Here is a 26494-nt window from a genome sequence, read left to right as displayed (position 1 = left end):
AAAGCACTTTGGCTATCAGCTCTTTCTAGAACCAGGGGAGCTGACTTCAGGCTCAGCCTGAGCATAATTCCAAAAAAAACACCATAAAGGGAATGATGCAGAGTGGAGAACTTGGGCAGGATGGAGAGAGGTTATCTGACAGCATCATCCACAGTTCATTTGCCATTAATAACAAGACAGCCTTCTTTCCTGGGCCTGCTCCAACCTGCTAATAGGTACTCTCTGGGGATGGTCTTATCCCTCCTCCTCCGGCTGAACGGAGCCACTGCAGAGGCATTTATGGACTTGAACTACTGTTTCTAACAACAGGACCCTACAGAGTTCTAACCTCTGGAAGACTCCTCCGTTCATATGGAAAAAATTCTGGCTTCCTGGCCATTCTTCTCTTCTGTGTTCCTCATAATGAGGGCATTTAATATGTCATCTTAGTTCTCTTCTGTTTTCCATTTAAACACTCCCTTTATTAGAGGCACAGGCAATTGATTTAATTAAAAGGTTAACACCACAGCAATCTAATCTTTACTCCCCACCCTTCTCGTCTGATTTATCTGGGGTTGTAGTATACATTAGAAATCACAGAGAAGAAGAGAGGGATTAAAGTATCGGGCCAGTTTTATAACTGAATAAATCAAAGGACAGCTGGGGAGGGCTTAGTTTGGCGAATAGAACATTGCATTTAGAGCTGAGATTTTACATTTTTAACTCAGCAAGTTTCTCATCACTGCCCCTTCAAGGGCTCAGTTTTCTGATCTGTTAAATGATTAGGGTTTTCCAAACTTGCCTAATGATAAGAATCACAAGAGATACTTGTCAAAAATACAGATTTCCAGGACCCACCTCAGAAAGGACTGAATCTGAATCTTCAGAAAGGAAGAGCTTGCCCCATGTGTTGCTAATGGCCAGACAAGCTCAGAACAGTGGGGAAATGGGCCCTGCAGTCTTGTCCAGCTCTGACGTCTGACTGTGATTTGAAGGCACCATTAAGTTTGGATTATAGATAGAAATAAAATCAATGGTTCAGGACTTTTCCAAAACTCCTTCGAAGGTGCTAAAATAAACAGTTAGCATGCTTCACCAGGTCATGGTCAGCCCTAGAAAAATTCAGAAGCCAAAACAAGTTTATTCTATATCTCACCCCAACTCCCCTTTGTATGTTCCTGCTCTGTCTCTTTTGCTCTCCTCTTGCTCAAGGTCTTCTTTGGCCCAATGCTGGTCTCTGCCTTATGTAGAATGCCCATTATGTCTGCTCCAAGTGCTGGTACCCCATTGTCTCATCTATCTCTCCTTTTCTGTCTCCTACAAAACTATTCTCACTCTGTCTCACTAGACAGTATCTGAGAACCAACTGAAATTAATGTGTTAATAATTTGTTAGGGCATAAATATATATCCTTAGACAGAATATTTGCATTTTAACTAGAGATATCTCCTAAACTTGAAAGAATGATTTTCTACTGGAATTTTGAACATAGCATGTAGTCTGGTGTGGAGATATTTGGGGCCAATGGGTTGCTTCTGACATCCTAAATCACATCATAACATCATGGAAGAAAGTGCATTAATGGGGCTTTATTTTTTGACACTTTGATGTGTATAGGAGATTTACCTTCTAGGCTAAAAATCTGTCTGCCTCATCTACATGAAAAGGAATTTTGAAAATTTAATCAAAAATCCATTTAGCCCTTTCTGATGTTGCCAACAAAGTTATTCTTTTCCCCCAGTTAGAAGCATCCCTGCACCTTGGCTTTTACTGACAATGAAGACTGATTCCCCCAATACAAGTCTAAGAATAAATTAGAACCTTATGAAATATGTGCATCTTTGAAAGGTTTAGAAAGGAAATATGATTGTAAGTGTCAAAACCACAGGTAGCTGCATTTGAAAATAATGTAGTGCGCTTTTTTCTATAAAGCTGAATGGACACACTTGATTTTATAAATAATGTTTGCAACATTAAAACCAAATGCCTGAGGATTTTACTGTGTGCAAAACAAAAAACAATTTGAGGATAATGTTACTGGAAGAGACTAAATTTAAAGGAAAATATTCACCAGTATTCATCTTACTAAGTTCACGTAGAACCTGAACAGGAAGCCCAAGCATGGTTTTTTGGTTCTGCAAAGCAATACACAGTGGCTCAGTGCCTAGGTTCTGCACACAGGCTTCCTAGACTGGAATGGTGGCCCTGTCACCTTTAAACTGGGAGTCCCTAGCCCAGTGAACTAATTCTCTACGCTTTAATTTACTCATTTATAAAATGAGTATAAAAATATTACTTATTCCATAGGATTTCTGTGAGGAATAAATAAGATCATGCATACAACAAGCTTAGAATAGTGTCCTGGCACCTAGTAACCACGTAATGTTAGTGACAAGTTTTATTATTGTTACTCAATAGGCTTCTCATCCAGAGGAGCTATTAACAATCTTTGCAAATCCAAACTCTTGATTCCTGTCTATCACTTTGGTCCAAATCATAAGCAACATCCTTACAACACGCTGAATAATAAAGGATGGCTCAGGGATCCTTTTCACCCCTGAGAACTAGACTTGGCTGGTCTTATCCTGAGCCACCTGCACCAGACTTCCCCTCTCTTCACTCTTCATCCAGGCTGGCAGAATCCTTCCTGATCTTCCCTCACCAGCCTTCTGTAAGACGAAAGGAGAAACCACAGGAGAAAAGCAAAAATCTCTGCCTCCTTGTCCACCAGAGGTTCCACCAATAAGAAGTATGGACAGACATAACCATTGGCGGTACAATTATGACTTTTTTTCTCCATGTGTCCATTTTAATTTACTACCTATCGATTTTAATGTTAGTAAGCTAGTATGTCCCTTAATAAGTCAGTACTATTTAATCAGAGCCAACTTTGTGGCAAGCACTATCCTAGGGACTAAAGATATATTGATGAAAATGACAAATAGGGTTCTCACTCATATTACCCTTATAGTCAAGAGATAAATATATTTTCCAAAAAAATCCAAATAACTAAATAATTACAAGTATGATAAGTGCCACAAAAGAAAAGTAAAGGAGGTCTAATGTAGTCAAGGAGGTTGGCAAAAAGATATATAATTGGAAAGATGAATTGCAGTTAGACAGAGTAAAATAAAGAGAAAAGACATTCTATTCAGAAGAGGAAATTATTTAAGAAGGCCAGATGAAGAAGGGCATAATAATCAAAAGGCTGCTGCATAAAAGGAATTAAGGATGAAGCAAAAAGAGAGAGAGAAGCAGGGCCAGCTCTTTTTTGGCCTGGTGACTATGTTAAAGATTTGAATATTTTATGACAGCAATGGAAAATCATTGAAACGTTTTTACTAGAGTAATTAAGTGTTCAGAATTGTTGTTAAGAGATCACTCTGGCTGAAATACAGAGAAGTTTCTGGTGTGGGGATAAGAAGATACAAGTAGTTTGTTTAAGGGGCTACTTAAGTAGAACATGTAAAATATTATGGTGGGTCAGACTAAAAGGTATAAAAGGACAAGAAAAAACGTTGATAGTTTCTGGAAATATGTAGGGATCAGAATTGATGGTATGTGTGTGCGAAAGGGGAGCTAGAAGAAATTCTGGATTGAAAAACTCAATAAAAGGTATTGTTTCCTGCAGTGGGCAACACCAAGGTAAGATAATTCGGACATGCCAGGTTTCAGGGTTCTCTAGGGCGTCTAAGTGGAGTTGTCAGGAAAGTGAATATGTAGATCTGGTGCTCAGAGGAATGAATGGTCCTGGCTTAGGATATAAGTTTCAGCATTAAAACCACAGAGGTATAAGAATTCACCTAGTGAAAGAGTGAAGAGTGAAAAAATAAAACAACCTAAAATTGAGCCTTGAGAAACTGAAAATTTTAAATACTCAATAAAAGAAAAGAAACTCTACAAAGGAGCTATCAGTGAAGCAGGAGACAATGAATAATGTGTAGAAGCTGCAAGGGAAGAGTGCTTCAAAACAAGATAATGGTAGACTGTGAAATGCTTACAATAGTCCAAGAATGCTGAAAATAGCAGCTTCCACCATCATGAGGTCACTGGTGATCATACCTAGAGCCATTCTGATGGCTTGACGTAGTTGGCATGTGACTGAGAACTAAAGAAACTTAGATAGTAAACCTGGGGAATTTTTCATGTTTTTCTGTGAAGGAAGGAGAAAGAGCACGATAGTTTGATGAATAATTGAGGTCAAGGTAACGCATGTATAATATTGTAAAGATTTGACCTTATTTAAAAACTGAATGAAAAGATCTAGTATAAAGGGAAAAGAAAGAGGTTAATCTATGTCTCAGAATTGCTGAGAAAGTAAAATGAACCAGAGAAGAAGTGGAGGCATTGGTTTTAAGTTGGGGAGAAACACATCATCCTCAAATCACACAATTTCCCAGGAGAGCAGAATATACAAATACTTGAAAGTCCTAGTAAAAGTGTTTAGATCATTCCTTCCAGGTTTCCTACTCCTGCTTCTACTGTTGTAGCTTAAGTGTGGAGCATATCACTTGTCTTTTTCCTTCATTGGTCTTTGAAACAAGATAATCTATGTCTAGAACCAATGTGTAAACAACTGTACATCAACCTGAGATCCCAGAGTTTGACTCGGATGCTCTGGCTGGATGTAGTCTGAGGTTTCTTTTTTCACTTACTGAAGATTCGAATGTGTTCTCTTTTGGAAAATAGCAGCAAGAGAAAGAATTTCTGAAAATAACATACTCTATTTCTCCAGCCTTGTACGAGATAATCTCAGTGATAATCAGGATAGACTAGGCCTTTGCTACAAAAACAAACAATTCCCAAAATCTGTGTCTTGCTTTTGTTATTTATCTATTCCATGTTGTAAGGGCGATCATCCAGATTAATGGACGATCCACTGTCTTGTAGCTATGCCATCGAAAACCACAACCAGTTTATGGAATAGGAAAGAGAGAAAGCTGAAAAGTAGCATTTCAGCTTTTGCATGCTTCAGTTAAGAAGGGAAACCTGTTTTTGGCTCCCACAGTTCTGGTGCTTAGATTAAGTCACATGGCCCTGCCTAAGTTTGGGGGGCTGGGGAATGTGGAGTAACGTGGAATTCTGGGTGAGCACCACTGTCTTTGCCACAATCCACTCTTTTGGTCATGAACACTTCTTTATTCTGTTTTTTCCACACATATGACACACCCTACCCCTCAGCAAGTGAAACAAGCCAAAGTCCCATCCATTCAGGACATTAAGGTCAAAGTCTAGGATCTCAGAATGACATTTTATTGTTTTTTCATTGATTCCAAACGTAACTTGTCTTAGACTAGAGGCCCATGCACCAAAAAGAAAAATCTACACCACTCATACTCGAAGAATACTGTGGAACAGAGAGAGAAGATAACCACAGTAAGCACCCTTATCTCATTCGGAAAGGGAAAAGAAGAGATAGCCAGCTGGCATAGATCCATAGAAACCTGAACTCGCATTGAATGAATATTGTAAAGACCTCCTACTCTGGGTCAGAGAACGTTTTTTGGCTAAACCTGATTCTGTTTCCAAAAACTCAAGGCCCTTGGTTCTACCCTTTGGAGTATTCTTGCTTTTACATTATCCTTCTTAGATACATCTAAAGTCAGACTATTGAGAAATATCCCCTCTTCCTTGGGTTCTGAGTCTTAAAGACCTGATAATTTAGCTCATGCTCCCAGTTTCTTAGTAATACAATTCTCTCAAAAAAGTTAGTAGGTTTCTTGTCTATTTAGTATCAATTTGTTTGATGTCAATACCTATGTTTGCTTTCTTATCCCCAAATCCCCCTTCCATTTGAAAGGGCTATCTCAACACTCAAGATGTTTATTGAAAATCAATAGCTTTAATGATCATTGCCTGTGTCAGTTAATTGAGTGGAAAAGTTTTACTATGTGGCATATCCTTAATCTCATTTTGCCCTGCTTTGCCCTGCAGCATCTTTATCACTTGAGAAGTTTTAGCAACAGGTATGAATGCCATACCTATCTAATATTTATCGAAAAGCTGAGTTTAAATTAATGTCTGTCTCAAGGATTTCTCAATTTTATTTCCTAGTCTTTAGGATCTCAAAGATATTTGCTCTTCCAATATTGTAAGTCTGAGTCTTTGGAATCACATTCTCTTTCATTTCTGCTTGACACCTGACCAGTTCCTTCCTGAGCTTATGTCTTCCTGTAATACCTCCCCAAACACACTCTGTAAATATTATTCCCCTCTGGTATTTATTAGCTCATATATGGATCATTGAAAATGTCTCTTAACGTCTCTCCTAGAAAGTAATCTCTTCCATTATATTACAGCTTCCATTTTCCTACCAGATTAAGATCTTGAAAGCACAATTCTGACCCCATTTATCTTTTCAAGTATCTTCATAGACAACAATAAGATCATGTATGTGTTGAGTATCCATGCTATGCCAGACATGGTTTCATGTGTTATCTCACATAATCCTTGCAGCAATGTGATAAATAATCACCTCTTTAAACTTCAGCATCTCAGACAAAGGGAGTTAAAGCAACTTTTTTCAAGTTAGATAGTATCAACTGTCAGAGCTAGCTTTTTGGATATGGACTGCCTTGATTCCAAGCCATTACATCTCATTCCCTCCCTTTCTTACCCATGAAGGAGTTAAAATGATGGATGCAACCTGTAAATTCTAAGCAATTAAACCAGCTTGAGTCCTGTGAATGGTTCATATTTTGCACACTGCAGATAAGGTTTGTCTGAGTTAAAATATCTGAGTCCCAGGCACCTTGGTATCCTTAAGAAGTCACTGCAATTTAACACATGTTCTAGATATATTTAGAATTTTAAATTGTAGACTTTTTTTTTTTTTTGCCTAGCTTTTTTCATTTTCTCCTTAATAGAAATCTGGCAAGAATAAGTGTGGGTGAAATGAGGGAAACCTCCTTCAAGTGCAAAAATGACAAGGACACCACATATCAAACTACAACTTGTTGACCACATGATCAAAAGATTTAATTTAAGGAACTGGTAGAAATAGCACTTGGATTTCTTTTTCTTTTTTTTTTTTTTTACACAGCAATCTCGTCTCACTCCTTTTCTCATTTCTTAATTCACACTGATACTTTTAGATTTTTTTTTAACAGGCAATGCTGGTGTTTGGAACACTCAATTCACACTCTCTCTTTTCCAGTTCTTTCACACTTCCAGAAAAACATTACATATGACCGCCATTATATATATACATATATATATATATGTCTTAGATCTTAATATATCCATCTTGTCCTTTGAATTTTTATCTTTGACTAGCTATATTTGTTAAAAAGAAATAATACAAAATAAAAATAACCAATCGATCTGTGCTCAGTGTGTTAAATGTAGTAGGCACATGCACTATTTATAAATGGAACAATAAAATAATATGATCTATGATTTCCTTAGTGATCACATCATTTAGTCATTCAGCCCCTTTTTTGCAAGCAGTGACAATCCATCATTTCAGATTTGTTTAAAAAATATTTTTCCTGTTATAAAATATGTAATTATAGATAATGTGGAATATTCACCAAACTAGAAAAATCTCATCACCAAAGACAAATAGCTCCCAATTTATTTTTCATATATTTTACAGCTATTCACATATACTACGTATATGATGTATCAATTTTCATAACAATACAAAGAAGTATTTCTAATATCTTTGCAAATGTTGTTAATGTCTATCATATTCTAATCCGTCATGCCTTAATTTACCTAATCAATCTTCTGTGGTTAAGCATTTATCTGATTTTTAAATTATTTTGGGGAAACACAACTCTGCCATGGACATCTTTCTAATGTTATTTCCTTAGATTTGATCCCCCAACTGGGATTGTTGAGCGAAAATTTAGTGATGTTTTCATCTCTCAATACACATTGTAAGATTGTTTTCCAAAATGATGGTACAATTTTAATATTTCAACAGTGAATGACTGGTAGTCATCTCACTCTAGCAAATGCTGGTATTGATTAGAGCAAATAACATCTTTCGTTAATAACTAGTTTATATTAAACACCTGTTATGTATCTAGCACTTCATTAACTGCTGGTATTTATTAAAGTGCTTTCAGTACAAATCTTTCATTCAGGAAGCCTTGCAAAAAAGGCAGAGAAGCTATTAGTAGATTTTTTTATGGGTGGAGCGTTTGAGGCCAATGACAGTCAAATAAACTGCCTAAGGTCACTCACTGGAGGAGCTCAGACTGTAGGTCGTATCCTGCCGCCCTCAGGCTAGTCCTTCTGCCTCTGTCCCATCCAGCCTTGTCTGAAAGACAAAGCCCTCTGTACACTCACGCAGACAGATTCACACATGCTTATAGCACTGGGACATGTCTATGGCCTCAATTTAGCTAACATTTTTTTCTGTCAAAGACATCAATTATGATTAGTCACACTAAATACTGATATAAAATACTGCTAAGAGCTGAAATACTCTTTTAAATTATTGGGCCAATTCTTCCATTTTATAGAAGGAGGAAACTGAGGAAGGATATGTGACAGATTCATGATCACTCAGGAAAGGGGTTCATTTCATCAATCCTGGTAAACCTAGGGTGTCTGTGAAGGAAGCATAGCACAAACCCACGGCAGAAAGCCAATTGTATTGATTTTCTTAGTTTTCCTCTCTCATATTCTGTCTTCGTCGACCACACATTGTTATGGTGAGATTCTTCATTGAAAACATACAATGAAATCTCACTTCTACCTTTCACTTCCCACAAGAGATCACCTAATTTGTAGATTGATCTTATATCATTAACCAGTGACAATTAGAACACTAACATTTTAATTAATTTAGTCATCATCAGTGGTTTTCTTTTGCTCTTCAGTGTCCTTTACTACATATTGAAATTACCTTTGTAGATCATTAGTGGCTATAACAACACTAAAGAAAATTTTCTAAAAGGAAAACCCCACAATGTGTCCATTCTAGCATGCCTATTTAAATGTTTGCTTATTGTATTATTTGTCCATATGAATATACAAAATATACATATTTTTATTAAATTTCGAACCCACATTGTATGCTATTTTTTCCTTAATATGCCATGTGATTTTTAGTCTACATTTTCTCAATAATTATGATTTGTCATGGTTATACAATATTCAGTGTGTGTATACATATAAAAAACTTATTTTCCAGCCTGTCATAGTGAATAGGCAGACTATTTATAATCTTTTACTCTTGAAAACTGTGATGAACATCCCTGTGCGTTTTTATGATTCTATATTTAGGAAAACTTCCTTATGATAAGTTCTAAATTTATCACAGTCTCCCTATGGTCACTCTACAAGAGTGACATCACAGGATAACAGACTGTGAGCATTTTGGCAATTCTTGGTGTGTGTATCAGAATTGCCTTCCTAGAGGACAGTCTTATTTTCTTTGATTCTTACGACGGTGTCTGAAATTGTGGATCCAGGTTAATCTATTTTACTACAGATTTTCAAGTTGTGAGCTTTCTAGCATAACGAGGAAAGCCAATATGTACCAGCAGAACACAAGCTCCTGTGCTGGGCTATGGTTTAGGGGAAATAGGAGAGCATGTGATTCCTTTCATCATGAGTTCTTAAGGAAGGAAGATGAGCCAGTATTCAATCTCCTTTTTCCAGGTCTAATGGCAAAGTGGAAAAGGATCAGACTAGACTGGAGCTTTAAGTCAGGTCAGAGCTTCAAAAAGATCCATGACTGTCTCCTTTCCCCACTTTAACTAGACTGATCTCCCAGGCTGGTTGTGACTCAGAAGAGAAGCCATCTCAAACCTTGTGTTTCCCTACCTCTCATACTCTGAGCACAAGACTGGAAGATGCCTGATAAGTTTGTGAATGCCTTTACAAACAATACATTCTCTCTTCATGAAGATGCTATAATCTAGAGCAAACCTCAGATCTGGTCAATTTATTCACTACTATGTGCATAGTCCATTATTCCTGGTAATGGGTTTTGAAGGAGACGTTTCTGTAGATACAATTCCACTCACATAAACCTTTGCATTTCTCTATCCAACCTATTTAGAATTCTTTAAATGTGTTAACTATCATGGGACTTTGGGGACAATAAGTGTTTGATTAGTTCTTGTATAAAAGATCAGTTCTTGTATAAAAGACCATGTCCTAAGTCACTTCGTTTCAAAAGAATGTTTTCTGGGGCTGACCTGGTAGCATAGTGGTTAAAGTTCATGTACTCTGCTTTAGTGGCCTGGGGTTAGCAGGTTCAGATCCAAGGCACGGACATATACACCACTCATTGAGCCGTGCTGTGGCAACATCCCACATACACAGTGGAGGAAGATTGGCACAGATGTTAGCTGAGGGGCAATCTTCCTCAAGCAACAAGAGGAAGATTGATGATAAATGTTATCTCAGGGCCAATCTTCCTCACCAAAAGAAAAGAAAGAAAGAAAGAATGTTTCATGTGGTTGTAACAAAGAGGAAAGATCAGTAAGTTGTTCTTTAGAGTTTGAAATATCTTCAAAGAAGTGACTTGATTGTTTGCAAAATTATTTTCATATTTGGCCAGTATCTCTACTTCTGTTGCTTTGAGAAATTAAGAAGTTAAGGAAAACATGGTTGGAATTACTTTCTCTTTTAAGTAACTTGTTGAACTAGCCAAATATTAGTAGCTCTGTTCTCTTCTAGGCTAAAACTACTGTAAACACATTTGAAAGTGAGCAAACCAAAAAGGTTATTGCAAATAATTAGAAGTTAAGACACTTTCAAAGTGTTTCTCCTATTTCTGTAAAAAATGCCAATAGAATTTTGGTAGAGATTGAATTGAATCTATAGATTGCTTTGAGTACTATGGCCATTTTAATAATATTAAGTCTTCCAATCCATAAAAACAGGATATCATTATATTTTTTCATGTTTTATTTAACTTTTTTACTCAATGTTTTGTGGATTTCAATGGACAAATATTTCATCTCCTTATTTTATTTTATTTTATTCCACATTTTATTCTTTTTGGTGCTATTGTAAATGGGATTGTTTTCCTAATTTCCTTTTCAGATAGTTCATTGTTAGTATATTTACAGGCAACTGATTTTTGTATCTTGATTTTGTATCCTGTAACATTACTGAATTTTTTTTATTAGTTCTAATGGTATTTATTTTGTTTTGTTCTGTTTCTGTGTAATCATTAGGGTTTTCTCTATGTAAGATTACGCCATCTGCAAACAGGGACAATGTCACTTCTTCCTTTCTGATTTGAATGCCTTTTATTTGTTTTTCTTGCCTAATTGCTCTGGCTAGGACTTCCAGTACTGTGTTAAATAGAAGTGAGAAGAGTGAACATCTTTGTCTGTTTCCAGAACTTAGAGGAAAACGATTTTCAGGGTTTTTTTGTTTTTTATTGTTGAGTATGTTGTTAGCCGTGAGATTTCCTATATGGCCTTTATTATACTGAGGTAATTTCCTTTATTCTTAAACTATTGAGAGTTTTATCATGAAAGAGTGTTTAATTTTGTCAAATGCTTTTTCTGCCTCTACTTACATGATACGTAAGTTTTAGACTTTATTCTTCTAATGTGATGTATTCCATGAATTGGTTTTTCTGTGTTGAATCATCTTTGCAACCCAGGGATAAACCCTGCTTGGTCATGGTGTATGATGCTTTTATTGTGCTGTTGAATTCAGTTTGCTAGTATTTTGTTGAAGATGTTTTTTCATCTATATTCATTAGGGATATTGGGCTGTAGTTTGCCTTTCTTGTGATGTCATTGTTTGGCTTTGGCATCAGGGTAACGCTAGTCTCATAAAATGAGTTTGGAAGTTTTCCTTCCTCTTCAATTTGCTGGAAGAATTTGAGAAAGATTGGTGTTAGTTCTTTAGATGTTTGGTAGAACTCACCAGTGAAGCCATCTAGTCCTGGGCTTTTATTTATGGAGAAGTGTTTAATTACTGATTCAATCTCTGTACTAGCTATAGGTCTGTTTAGACTTTTTGTTGCTTCTTGATTCTGTCTTGGTAGGTAATATGTTTCTAGGACTTTATCCATTTCTTTTTAGGTTATCCAGTTTTTTGGTATATAAATTGTTCATAACGTTCTCTTATGATCCTTATTTTTGTAGCATCAGATTTAATATGTCCTCTTTCATTTCTGATTGTATTTATTTGAGTCTTCTCTCATTTTTCTCAGTCTAGCTAAGGTTTATTCAATTTTATTTTTCTTTTCAAAAAACCACCTGTAAGTTTTATTGACTTTTTTCTATTGTTTTTCTATTCTCTATTTTGTTTATTCCCACTCTAATCTTTATTATTTCCTTCCTTCTACAATTCAAAAAATTCATATGGAAACCAAAAGACCCAAATAGCCAAATCAACTTGAGAAAAAACAAAACTGAAGGCATCACAATTCCTGATTTCAAAAAAGTTACAGTAATTAAAACAGTATGGTACTGGCATAATGACAGATATATAGACCAATGGAACAGAGTAGAGAGTCCAAAAATAAATCTATGTATATACAGTCATCTGATCTTCGACAAGGGGGGCCAAGATTACACAACGGGGTAAAGATAATTTCTTCAACAAATGGTGTTTGGAAAGCTGGATATCCAAATGCAAAAGAGTTAAATTAGATCCTTATTTTACACCATAAACAAAAGTCAACTCAAAATAGATTAAAGACCTAAATGTTAGACCCCAAGAAGAAACTGTCAAACTCCCAGAAGAAAACATACAGGAAAAGCTTCATGTCATTGGCCTTGGCAATGATTTCAGAGATATGACACCAAAAGAACAGCCAGCAAAATGAGAATTAAAGTGGGGATAAATCAAACTACAAATCTTCTGCATAGCAAAGAAAACCAATCAACAGGGTGAAAAGGCTACCCATAGAATGGGAGAAAATATTTGTAAAACACATATCTGATAGGAGGTTAATTTCCAAAATATGTAAGGGATTTCTACAATTTAAAAGCAAAAAATCTAATAACCAAATTTAAAAAAATGGACTAAAGACTTGAATATACTTTTCTCCAGTGGAGACATACAAATGGCCAAAAGATATATGAAAAGATGATCAATGTCACTAATCATCAAGGAAATTCAAATCAAACCTACAATGAGATATCATCACCTCACATTTGTTAGGATGACCGCTATCAAAAAAACCCCAAAGACAATTTGTTGGTGAGAATATAGAGAAATTGGAACTCTTGTGTACTGTTAGTGGAAATATAAAATAGTGCAGCCTCTATGGAAAACAGTATAGAGGTTCCTCAAAAAACTAAAAACAGAACTTCCATATGATCTAGCAATCCCACTTCTGGATATTTATCCAAAACAATTAAAATCAAGAACCTGAATAAATATTAGCAGTCTTATGTTCATTGCAGCACTATTCAACACAGTCAAGATGTGGGAATAACCTAAATGTCTTTCAACGGATGAATAGAGGAAGAAAATGTGATATATACGCACAATGGAACATTATTCAGCCCTAAAAGAAGGAAATTTTGCGATATGTTACAACATGATGAACTTTGAGACATCATGCCAAGTAAAATAAGCCAGTCATAGAAGGACAGTGGAATGGTGGTTACTAGAGCTGGGAAGAGGTGGAAATGGGGAGTTGCTAACCAATGAGCTTTAGGTTTCAATTACGCAAGATGAATAAGTTCTAGAGAGCTGTTGTATAACTTTGTGTCTATAGTTAACAATACTGTGTTGAACACTTAAAATTTTGTTAAGAAGGTAGAGCTCATGTTGAATGTTTTTGCCACAATAAAATAAAATAAAATTTAATAAATTAAAACATATTGTCTCGTCTTATATTCTTACATTCTGGTAGTAACGTCTATAGTCTTTTCTAAGCCTAAACATGAAAATGGCCCTCCTTCAGATTAACGTTTTGCTTTCTGCACTCAAGTCTTCTTTCTGACTAAGCTAAAAATACAGACAATATTGACACATTCACTATTTATTCTTCTCATTGTATCTATATGCATCCCAAGCACATAATACTCAATCCAGCTTACTGGAAAAGTTCAAATTTTCCCTAGCATATGGCACACAAACTTATATCCTTGAGCCTTTGCCTTCCCCTGGAATTCCCTCCTTTGCTTCCGTAACAGGTGAACTCTTACTCCTCAGCTCTGGATTCAAAAAATCTCAGTCCTGCTGATTCCCAGGTGAGCAGAGTCCATTTCTTCCTCCCCAGCTTCCCTTAGTTCATTCATCATTTCATACACATTTATTGGATTTGATGTCTGCCTTACCATGCACATGTGGGAACATTTTGAGGACAGGGAAGATGTCTTATTCATCAAAGTTAGTGCAACTATCATAGGACTCAGCACCTCTAGGTGTTCAAAATGTTCTTTGAATGTCTAAATTCCAAATTGTTTGACTCTTCCTGCCTACAGACTAAACCCCACAACAAAAGGTTTAGAACCACATCAATAATAGAGTCCTCAGGTTTCTGATGATACATCAAGAACATTAAACATATTTATGGAAATTGCTCAAAAAAATATATGTAATGCTTTTATCAATGTCTCCTTGATTACTGCTGTGCAGAATTAACCCAAGTGGGTCAAAAAGGGTGTAACTGCATGACATGATTGAGAGTCTTGGCCACAATAGCCCAATAACCTGCATTTCTAAGTCAGTCCAAGTAGAGAATTAAATCAACGTTACCAAAGTCTTTAATTTTCTTCTCAGTTACAACACATTGTTAAGTGATGTTATTATCATCTTCTCCTGTTTTCCTCTAACGCATTTGGTCTGGGCTTACTTTATTTTCTGTTTAATAGCAGAACCAATGTCATTATGGAGTTATGCAAATAGTTCAAAGATGGTGAGCTGAAACAAATAAAATCTCCCATATGAAAAGCTTGATCAAAATGAAGTTGGATACATACTTTATTCATACACAGTTTTCCCAAAATCTAATTAAATGCCACCCAATTCTATAAATCTAAAATTGTACAGTGGGAATTCATAGACTCAGGCTGAATCTAGTTTTCATTTTCACCCAATGAAAAATTGCTGGAAAACCAAGATGTGGATTTTGACATCCATTAATCAGGTTTTTTGACAAATAAGAAAAAAATGAAATAGAAATGCCTTTTTATACAGAATTCCAGAAATATAGCAAGAACATTCCTAAGAAACCAACTGAAGTGTCTCCATTTTCAGTACAGCTCTAGATAAGTGCTTCCTGGCATTATATAGTAGGATGATTCTTTCCTAAACTAGGAGATAACATCATTCCAAAGGAAGAGAGTTGTGCATTGGGAGGTGGGGATAGAGTTGGTAAATTTGGAGCAATGGGATTTTATTGAGAAGTATTTATCTAGTAAATTTAGCACCAAACTTTGAATTCCAACATCCATAAATCTGATCTTTCCCAATCTCTAATTATTTTGACAAAAATCGCTGAGCTACAACTTTTTGCTTTTATTCTAAAGTCCTCTTTAAATAAATTGCTTTCCATCTGTCTTTTTCCTGTTATAAATTTTTAAGACAGGCTTTATTATGCCACTTCCTTTTAGGTTGAAAACAAATTCTCTTTGAGCATGAGGTATTGTCATTTAGATTCTGAAACTTATCATTAATTTTTCAGAAAATAAGTCATGGTCTACCAGAAACAAATTGCCAGAAAAATGTCAAACATTTAGTAAATTTGCAATGACCACATTCTAAATGTCTTGTTTCCTCAAGCAATATATCTTTGATAAAGATAATAACTAGGATTTTGCTACATCTATGAAGTTTTGCTATGTGACAGCCATTAAATGGTCCCAACTAGAACTTGGTTGAAGTTAAAGTCTCATTTTTAATGACACAAAATTATGTATACAATAACCATTTAATGAGAACTTCAAGCACTAAGCACTGCATTTTATTTATCTTTGATTTTCACAACCTTGTTATTGGGTGTCATCCCATTATACAGATAAAAATGATTTAAATAATTTGCCCTTTGTATCATATGTCTAAGTGAGATGAAAATTGAATATATACGCAATACTCTGAACACTGAATCTCAAATCCACAAGCTGTTATTTCTTTGAATGAGGTGTTCAAGACACCCAAAGTGAAAACATATGTTTAATGGAGCAGTAACACAGGATCTCACTATAACTACTAATTTATCTAAGAGCCTGACCTGACTGACGTTTGGAGCCAAAGAAGTATAAAATATGAAACTAACAGTCACTCCCCTCCTTAAAAATTAATTAAAAATTCCCCACAATACCTTTTACTCTATCTTACAATAAATATAAGGCCCTTAACGATTTTTGTATAGTCTGACTCTCAACTAAATCACCTTTCCATTTGGAGGCCACTAGTAATTCTGATTGTCTTCCTTCTGGCTATTCTAGTCCCTTCCCCCAAGTATCTTAAACACATCCTCCTCCTCCCATCTCTCTCAGCTTATTAAATAGGTTACTTTCCATAGGAACCCTTCCTGGCCTCAAGATAGGGTCAAGTTTTCTTCCAGGCATGAGTTCCCAGTGTCTTGGAATTGTTCTACCTAGCATGTAATGCAATCATAATTAGTTGTCACACAGAGGCAAAATATATTAAATTGTGATTGTCAATGCAAATATTCCATCACCAATCTATAAACCAAAATTGGGATGAGTTTATTATGAGCCAGATCTTAGAAACTTATAGCCTGGGAGAATCCTTTCACAAAGGAATGAAGCACTACAAAGAAGTGGGGTGTACAGAGTGGTTATATACCATCAAAAAGCACATCTCACATAGGATTGCAATGTCCCTTTTACAATAGTCACAAGATTGCTTTGGTGGCACAGCATTTCCATGAACACAGCAGGTCGGTGGTCTCGAGGTGGGTGGTCACAGCAGGTCAGCAATCAATCCTTAACCTAGGGAGAGATGCTTGTCTCTAAGGAAATGCCAATGGTGGGGGGAAGTTACATCCTTATCTTTAAGGGCATTGTTCTTATCTTTGGAACATAGTAAATACTTCAAAGCAGATAGACGATGCATGCTTAACAGCCACGTCAGGCCCTTTTGAAAAAACAAGCTCAAGCTGAATTAGTTTTATGCCAAATGTCTTCCTCATATACTCCAACGTATCCTATTGCTTGTCATTTACTTATCATGAGTATTCATGAGCTTTCACTGCTGTTCTCCTTCTCTGCCTGCCCACTTTCTGGACTTTTTCTTATGTTGACCCAGTTGTTGAGTGGGTCAGAGAACTACAGAAATTATAGGGAATGATGGCCATAGAAAAAGAGAGGAGAGAGAGAGAAAGAGAAAGAATAAATTATTAATTAAATGGGGCAAAATGTTTTTAAAAATGCTAAAAGTAAAATATATACAGGAGTTCTTTATACTATTTTGGCAATTTTTCTATAAATTTGAAAGTATGCTACAGTAAGTACTAAAATGTAAGCAAGCATGAGAACGTGTAGTCACTACTGAGCAAGAGGAGTTTACTGGAAAATAATCAAAACTGTTCAATAATCTCCAAGGATCAGAGGAGTGAGAAACAGTGATATGTTATAGTTTTAGGGGAAATGAAATGGGTAATAACGTGAACATTCAAACTCAACTAATTACGCAGAAATGGTTTTAACCCACTCTAGCACCAACGAATTCACATATCCAGTCTATGTTTTCCAAGACTTGACAGAATATTTTGTTAATCGGTATCTGCTACATCAAATGTTCTTGATAAAAACATTCTGAGTGGATGAATGAACCATATTGTGTCCTCTATTGTATATTACTTCTGTACCTTGTATTCTGCTCTAGTGTTGCACTTAGTAGACTATTTCAGGAGTCAGTGAAGGGTCATCTAGTAAATGATTTAGGCTTTTCAGGTCATATAATTTCTGTGGAAACTTCTCAACTCTACAATCAGAGTGCAAAGGCAACCATAAACAACAGGTAAACAAATTAGTACGGCTATGTTAAAAACATGTTATAAACAAAAACCAAAAAACAAAAAATATTATAAACAAAAAACCAAAAAATATTATAAACAAAAAACATAAACAAAAAATTTGTATTTCATGTAATTCAGATGTGTCAGAAGATATTATTCTTTGATTCTTTGTGATGTGGGGACTGCGAGCCGAGGAGTCAAAAGAAAGCTTTCTTGGACTCTCAAGGTCTGGCAGTAGTGCTCTTTTATTTAGAGAATAGTGTGGAATAGCATGGGGACGGGACCCAATGGGCAGTCAGAGCTCTGCTGCCGCCTCCTGGGGACAGGGCCCATGGGCAGTCACAGCTGCTGCTGCCGCCTCATGGGGAGGGGACCCATGGGCAGTCAGAGCTGCTGCTGCAATGTGTTGAGGGTTAGAGCTAAATTTATAAGGCATGGGTACATGACTCATTTTTACTTTTCTTTAAAAGATGATGTAAAAAGTCATTAAATGGTTTCAGTGCAGATGGGGTCTGGTTATTGTGTGGTCGTATAACTTTAGATATGAATCTGGTCATATAGATTGGCATGTAGGCCAGGATGCACTGGGCTTCTCTCTCTGGGGCAGCCTCAATCCACACCATAAAATCCATCAGGTCATATAGATCGGCATGTAGGCCAAGTCGCCTTGGGCTTCTCTACGTAGGGCAGCCTTGATCCACATCATTTGCAGTCATTAAAAAATGTAAAAACCATTCATAGCTTGTGTGCTGTTCAAAAACAAGCAGTGGGGTCCAGCACCGTGGCCAAGTGGTTAAGTTCGCGCACTCCACTTTGGTGGCCCAGGGTTTCACCAGTTCAGATCCTGGGCCCAGACATGGTACTGCTCATCAGGCCACGCTGAGGTGGCATCCCACATGCCACAAGTAGAAGGACCGACAACTAGAATGTTCAAACATGTACTGGGGGGAGTCGGGGAGAAAAAGTAGAAAGAATAAAAAAGATTGGCAACAGTTGTTAGCTGAGATGCCAATCTTTAAAAAAAAAAAAAAAGCAGCAGGATATATTTGACCTATGGGGCAAGGTTTGTCAACTCCTTGTCCATATCATTTTTGGGTCTTTTTTGCTTGTAGACCAATCCCCTTTCTTAAATTGTATGAGGCTTCCGAGCAAGTACTATCTGTGGACCTCTTGCATCTAGTTATACTTTGGCAGATTTACAATAGGATCCCAAGTAGAGAAATCTCGTGTGAATTGAATCAAGACACATTCCACTTCAACGAATTCACATAACTAACTCTTATGCAAACTTCCTTATTTTAACAATTTTGGATGGAAAATTTCTTGTCATATTTGTATATTATTTTGACCTTTAAAATAATTTCTTTCATGCTAAAACAAAGGAAAAAGTGTATTTGCCATATAGCAAGTTTCCCTGATTTTTGAAGGCGTTTTTTCTTCAATACTGTGCCATGATCCCTCAAAACCACAGATTATAGCTAATTAAACTAGGATCTCCAGTGCCTCACAAAGAACTAACACAGAGAAGGTACTTGGCAAATAGTTATTGAAATGATTTTTAAAGAAAACGGAAATAAAAATGGGGCTATATGGAAAAATATCTAATCAAAGTGTCTGCATCATTATAGATATACAAACATGAAAATATTTTTTTTTCTAAATTGTATAGCTTCAAGTGATTAAAAACTCCAAGCTTTCCATTGGAAGAGATAGCTGGCATATTTTTTAATAAAAATAAGAATAATTAAGATAATGGATTTTATTATGGAATATGTTGTATTATAAACTTTTATTATTCTTGATCTTGCAGGATTTAATAGGCGTAATATCAGAATTGTAAGGAAAAATTGAAAATAAATCATCAACAGATTGGTTTTTCTGTTTCGTTACCTTCTCTTTCATCGTCTCTCCACCTTCCCCCAAATGAATGATAGCTCAGCAACCTATGAAGTTTCCTACACTGCTGCTCCAAATCTGCTCAGTTTTTTCCTTCCTACTAGTCAACACACCCCCTGCTGGCTCTAGGCTAACATTCATCCCACCTTATTAAAAATGCCAAAAAGAGGCAAATTATAAATGTTTTTCACAGTATTTTCTATGCTGCTTTAAATGCAAAGTGATAAAAGGACAGAAATGCTAGGGATTAGGTTACATAATGAAATAATCCTTTGAAATCAGTTCTTTCTCCTTCCAGATAATTTATTTTCTGAAAAACGCACCTTTGATAAATGTTAAAATTTTGTATAGGAGTTTTCCTCTGGTGGTGGTTATTGCAGATCTGATGTTCAGGTGTCAGCCTGACTTATTGAAAGACCAGGTGTGCACCTGCGGCTGGACAGACTCCCGGTGCTCTTCATTAATTACAACAGAGGGCTGGCTGTAGAGAAGGCTGTTCCCCGAGAGACAGAAGCAGGGCAACAGTAACCCTAAAGAGAAGTTACTTTAGTAGAAATCAAATTATTGTCAGTCATATTTGAGCTCAGATGAGCAGGTTAAACACACACACAAGATTTAGTATATTTATTTTGTTTCTGAGCATTGACAATGGCACGATAAGCCAAGATTCTGGAATCAGAACCTCTGTACTTCTACTTAGTAGCTTTGTGCTTTGGGCAATGCTATCTAAATTTCACGAGTCTCAGAATCCATAGTCGCCAAATATAGCTCCTAATACTTTCCTCAGAATTTTGCCGTGAATTCTAAAAGAAAAAACAAAGTCAAAAAGCCAATTGCAGGTTGATATTTAATAAATGTTCCATATTCCCCTAAAGAACCTAACTAGCAGTGGCTTAAACAATACAGACATTTATTGATTCAGTAGAAGTAAATCAATATTGTAATTAAGACCCACAAAATGTCTATCTTTGCTTTTTGCACGGTCACTGTCCTATCCATCTCCTCATGTTTCCAAGTTGGCTACTGTAGTTACAAACCTCATGAGATACTGGCCATGTGATGAGGAAACTACAGGGACAACCAGATTTTTATTCATACTCTTTTCCCTTTTCCCAGAGAAGAAAATCTCTCCTTCTCCTTGAGTCTTAACCATCAGAACTTGGCCACCAGGCAAGCACAAGATAATCACTCTCAAAAGGCAATGTAATTGATGTGGTAGGCTGAGTCAAATAACGATTCCTTCACCAGTCTGTTTTGCAATCAAGGAAGAAGTTGGAAACGGCTGTAGATCAAGAAATCAATAATTTCTGCCACTTTGATGTACTTGAGAAACAGATTTAGTTGTTTCCCTCCTACGAGCATTCATTACTTAGGTTTGTATATGTTATCTCCCCACCTAGAAATTGTCAGGAGTCTAAAAGGCTTGAAGACAGGACTAGATCATCTCATCTATGGCACTTATTTAACTAAAAATAAATGATGCAAGTCTAGGCACATTAGTGTTGCTCAATAAATTAATGATGGTTGATTGAATTATTGTGGTACCTTTAAGTAATGAATTATGCATATTTCCCACAGAATGGGTAATCTTTTTAGATATTTGCTTGTATTTTTGCTCCAGGGATGAATTGACAGATGAAATGTATGAGTAATCTAGTGGTTAGGGGCTGAATAAATTGTCCTCTTTGGGTTAGGACACAATGTTTATAACTTGTGTCTATATAACAAAAATATTTTTACACATATGATTTTATTCACTATGCAAAAATACCTAAGCCAAGAATTATGACAATTTACAGGTGTGGCAACTAAATATTAAAGAAATCGAATTATATACTCGATATATATGCCTAGTAAGCTGCAAAGTCAAGGCTAATACTCAAGGTTTCTGATTCTAAACTCAGAACCCTTTCCATTAAACTACTCCAAAACGATTTCTCCTGAAACATGATATATATCACAGATGACTTCTTAGTGATTGTAGGCAAGATTTCCCTCAGAGAGAGTCAGAAATCAGTGGAGAAGAGAGATCCTTTTTTGACGTGTTTCTGGATGTGGCTTGGCCAGGTTTGTACAAATATATAGTTACTTTGGAGAATGAACTCCTCCAAAAAAATAAACGCAAATATTTGAGAAATAAATGGCTAGGAGAACGAACTATAAAGATATTATCCTAAACTGCATTCCACTGGTCTTCCATATAATTGACATCTTGATTTCCAAGGTAAATAAGAATAAATGCCCTCGATGAAGACCCTGAATTCTGGGGCAATGAGTGAATGGTGGTGAAGATGGTGGGTGAGTGACTTCTAAAAATGTTGACAAGGTCTTTTCATATCTAATGTTATTCATTCATCAAATATTTCTTAAAAGCCTGCATGTATGCTGAAGACTCAAAGTTAAATACTAATTGATAAATTACTCTTGAGAAACTACTCGGAGTTAGAACAACCTCAGCAGAAACATCACACAATAGCCAAGAAAGAGGTGTTAGCTGAAGTTGGACTTGAATGATGAGTGAAAATTAGCCAGTTGGGAAGGAGATGTCCATAGCAGGAAGAAAGAGCAGTATGTGTAAACAGCATGGCATATTACCAGCTGAGAAACATGCATTTCAGGTAAAAGTATTCAAGGAGTTGTGTTATTTGCAGCAAATAGATGACAGAAGATGTCAAGGATGAGTACTGTGGTCACAAGGTTGAGTCTGAGGTAGATCTAGGAGAGAAACAGTGGAGAGAGGCTCAAGTGAATTTTTCTGAACATCTGGCTGAAGTCCACTCGCCTTAGAAAAGTTCACTCTGCTGCAAAAGTAGAGTTCTGCCTTCATTTCTCTAAGATTTGACTTTCCTGTTAAGGCAAATACATCTGACCTAACCTGACTTGAACAACAAGCTGCGTGGCCCAGGGTGACTCAAACCCCTCTATCCACAAAGAGACAAAGAACTACTGAAAGTTCTCCTTCCCAGACGAAGCAATCTTCGTCAGCTTCAAAACTCTGACAGCACTTATTATCTGGGCCTTTTGGCACTTAATTACATGCTAACTTGTATTGTTATCTTAACTTTTTAATATGTTTACATCATACTTTCCCAAATCATTTTTTAGCTCCATGATAGCAGGAATCTCTTTTCCATTCCCTCTACACTACAGGTGTAGCATATTACTGGCCACATACTATAAAGAGGGAAAAGAAAAAAAGAAGAAAATGAAAACTTTTTAAAAAAGGAGAAAGGATGAAAGAAAAAATAATTAAATTAACTTTCTTCCCATCAATATTTTTTAAAACTCTATTTTGAATATATTGGTGGCAAGTCATCCTTTAACCCTTGCCACAATCCATAAAATGTGAAGTTGAAATGATCCAAAAGTACTGATACTCAAAACAGAGGACCCTACTGTGACCAATGCAGACGCTCCTCCCATACATACCAAGTACCCGCATGTCACAGTGACTTTTACCTATTAGCTTTCTAAAGATAAAGGAAGTAGGATGGGAAGCTTTCATTTTCCTATGGGTTGGACCAATTAATTCTGTGACATTTAACATGTCAATATCTGTCTCCACCTAGGATCCCATCTATAAAATGGAGAGGACCAAACATACCTTCTGTACACCTCACAGGAGGATTACAAAATCAATGAGGCAACCCACTTGTTGACTATTTGAAGGCTGGGATGCCAGGTGATGAATGGTTCTTTCCCTTCTGCTCTATTAAGGGGAAAGAAGTGAGGATACTCAGCGGAAAATCAAAGGGACCTGATAATGCAATCTTGTCCACTTCATTCCTTTTTTAAGATCTCAGATATAACTCTGTCTTGAGAATATGTTCAGATTTATCATTTTAAAATGTAGACATTTAAGGATTTCATTTACCCATTTTTTCCTATTCTCTCTTAGCAATCAATATGCTCTATCTATGAAGAATTTTTAAGCCTCTTCGAAACAAGGTGCTCTGCAAATATGAGTTATCTGTCTAGATCAACCAGCATGTGGGAAAAGGGAGATTATTCAGATTCTACTCCATTATTTGAAAGGTGGATTTATCAGACTAAAAGGTGTACAAAAGAATTTCAATAGGTAAATATCAACCTGGTGGAAAACAGTTTTAAAAGTGATTAATACTCTACAGCTAATAAAAACTTGCTGGCAAAATGCCCCCAGAAGATGGCATTGTTTACACTATCATCTAAGAGGAACAGCTGTTTACCCCTTGCTACAGTCAGAGCTGCAGTATTCCTACTGAAATGTTAACAAATCTTAGACAAATGTCTGTTTTTTAAGGCTCAAAGTTGCTCGGAGAACAGGTGTGTATGAGAGAGAGAAAAAAAGCTACAACTGTAAATAGGACTTTAAATTAGGTGTAATTTATATACTATATACTAGGTCTGCATATGGACATCTAAATACAGTGTGCCAATATTTGCCTATAACCTGAAGATTATTCACATTTTGGGGACTTCATGTAACAAATTTCCCTGATTGCCCCTTTTTATTTTATGCTGAGGATCATTGGCCCTGAGCTAACATCTGTGCCAATCTTCCTCTTTTTGCTTGAGGAAAATTGACCCTGAGCTGACATCTGTGCCAATCTTCCTCTATTTTGATGTGGGATACCACCACAGTGTGGCAACCGCCGAGTGGTGTAGGTTGTTGGAGCACGCTGAACTAAACCATTAGGCCACAGGGCCGGCCCCCCGATTTCCTTTTAATATGTATTCCAAGCACATTTTACTGACACAGATAGATTCATTTTAAGTCATTCTGTCAGAAAATAAAGCCAGCATCTTCCATAAGTTTTAAAATATTTTACTTGACCAAATAATTTTTGGAGAAGTGTAGAAGGTGGGATGACATAGTGGAACATTAAACTCAGTGACTAAAGACCTGTGCTCTCTGCTATCATTTTCCCATTTGCAAAAAGAGAGGTCTGGGGCTAGCCCCGTGGTCTGGTGGTTAAGTTCAGCACACTCTGCTTTGGTGGCCCCAGTTCGGTTCTCAGGTGTGAATCTACACTACTTGTCAGTAGCCATGCTGTGGCAGCGACTCACATACTAAAAAGAGGAAGATTGGCACAAATGTTAGCACAGGGTGAATCTTCCTCAGCGAAAAAAAAGAGAGAGGGCTTGAAGTGTGGGTAAGGATGTGGAGCTAGGGAAAACCTCACACACTGCTGGTGGGAGAGGGGAACGAAATGGCAACATCATGTTATAGAGAAACTGCAATAACTACTACAGCAGAAGGTAAGCATTTCCTATGATTCAGAAATTGTATTCCTAAGCACATATTTGAAAAAAATCTAAGAGATAGGTACCAGACTGTATAGTTTTATTGAGGAAAAAAATCTGGAAATAATCTGTAGATTCATAAACAGAAGAACTAATGAATAAATTATGGCATATTTATAAAGTGAAACACGATACAGCAGTTAAAATGAAAGAATTAGGACTACATGTATCCAAATGCATAAATTCCAAAAATATAAACTTGAGTAAGTTTCAAGGTGCAAAATGAAGCAGTATGATACCATTTACGTATTGGTTAAAGACAGAGCAATATATATATATATATATATATATATATTGTTTAGAGGTATAAATATGTGTCGAAAAAGTATAAAAACACGATGTACAGGAATGAAAAAGAAGAATTTACTTCTATATGGTGGGAGATGAATGGGATCAGGCAAGAATGCAAAAGGGCCTTAATCATATTTGTAATATTTTATTTTTTTTAAAAAAAGTCTAAAAGTTAAGGAACATACAAACTGTATAATGGTTCATATTTTTTCTGGACTCTCTATTGTGATTAAACTAGACACACAGGTGTTTTTCAACCTGGGATCCTGAATGGCCAGGGGTTGGGTGGCAGCCCCTGGGGCCCCCAGCAGCAGAAGGCGGCAAGTCCGACCAGCCGCACTTTGAACCGCAGCCCCCTCCTCACTCAGGCCCCTGCCGACAGCGCAGCTTCTTAGATCACCTCCGCTTTGCTGTACGGTGATTCACCATCCCTCGGCAGGACCTGTGCTCCCACAGCTCAAGCCTGTGCTGGAGAGTCTTCCAGTTGTCTAAGAATCTAGTAACTAACATCATTATTTTCAGTTAGAAGCTTAGAGACAAGACAGCCATTTACTTACAAGTGTGAGAACCTTCAGAATTCTTTCTCTCTAATAATATTACAGTGTCACCAACCCAATTGCCATTCAACTATTTTTCAGTATTCCAATGATGTGAGTCCACCTCTAAGCAAAACCACAAAGTTAACCTCAGGATTCATGCAGAAGTTACTTGAAACTCAGCTCAACCTGTTGTAGCTATGCAGCTGGCAGCTGAAGACCAAGGGTTGTCAGGAATCTAGAGTATAAAATACATCTGCATATTTGCTACTGCTGGGGGGAGGGGCAAGGAAAGGGGGACATCAACTTGCTCTGAAGTGACGCTACCCCTAACTGGATTGTACACTTCACACAGGAGAAATCATTATGCTCCCTCATTTTGTTAAGGTTTGACAGCTTTCAATAAAAAAAAATAAGAAGAATAAGTTGATTTACAGCAAGGCAGGAGAGTCCCCAGATGTAAACTAGAAGCCAACGACAGAAACAGGGTTTCTAACGGGGAACGTCTAGGAAGAAACCAAAACTACTCTTTTTCTCTCTTTTCAAATTTAAATCCCTCCAACGGAGCCCTCAGATCTCGAATCGTAGGAGCCACCAGGACCCCCACCCCGACTCTCATCATTGCCACACC

The 26494-nt window shown here is 36.6% G+C and overlaps 1 long non-coding RNA gene across 2 annotated transcripts in view; it reads right to left on the bottom strand.

Moving 5' to 3' along the window:
- The window catches only part of LOC139045077 (uncharacterized), an 88195-nt gene that overhangs the window by 60062 nt on the left and 1639 nt on the right, over positions 1-26494 (bottom strand). The window lies entirely within an intron of this gene.

This window comes from Equus asinus, chromosome 4 (assembly GCF_041296235.1).
Source record: "Equus asinus isolate D_3611 breed Donkey chromosome 4, EquAss-T2T_v2, whole genome shotgun sequence".
In the NCBI taxonomy this organism is placed as follows: domain Eukaryota; kingdom Metazoa; phylum Chordata; class Mammalia; order Perissodactyla; family Equidae; genus Equus; species Equus asinus.
This window is presented reverse-complemented; position numbering and strand designations above follow the sequence as displayed.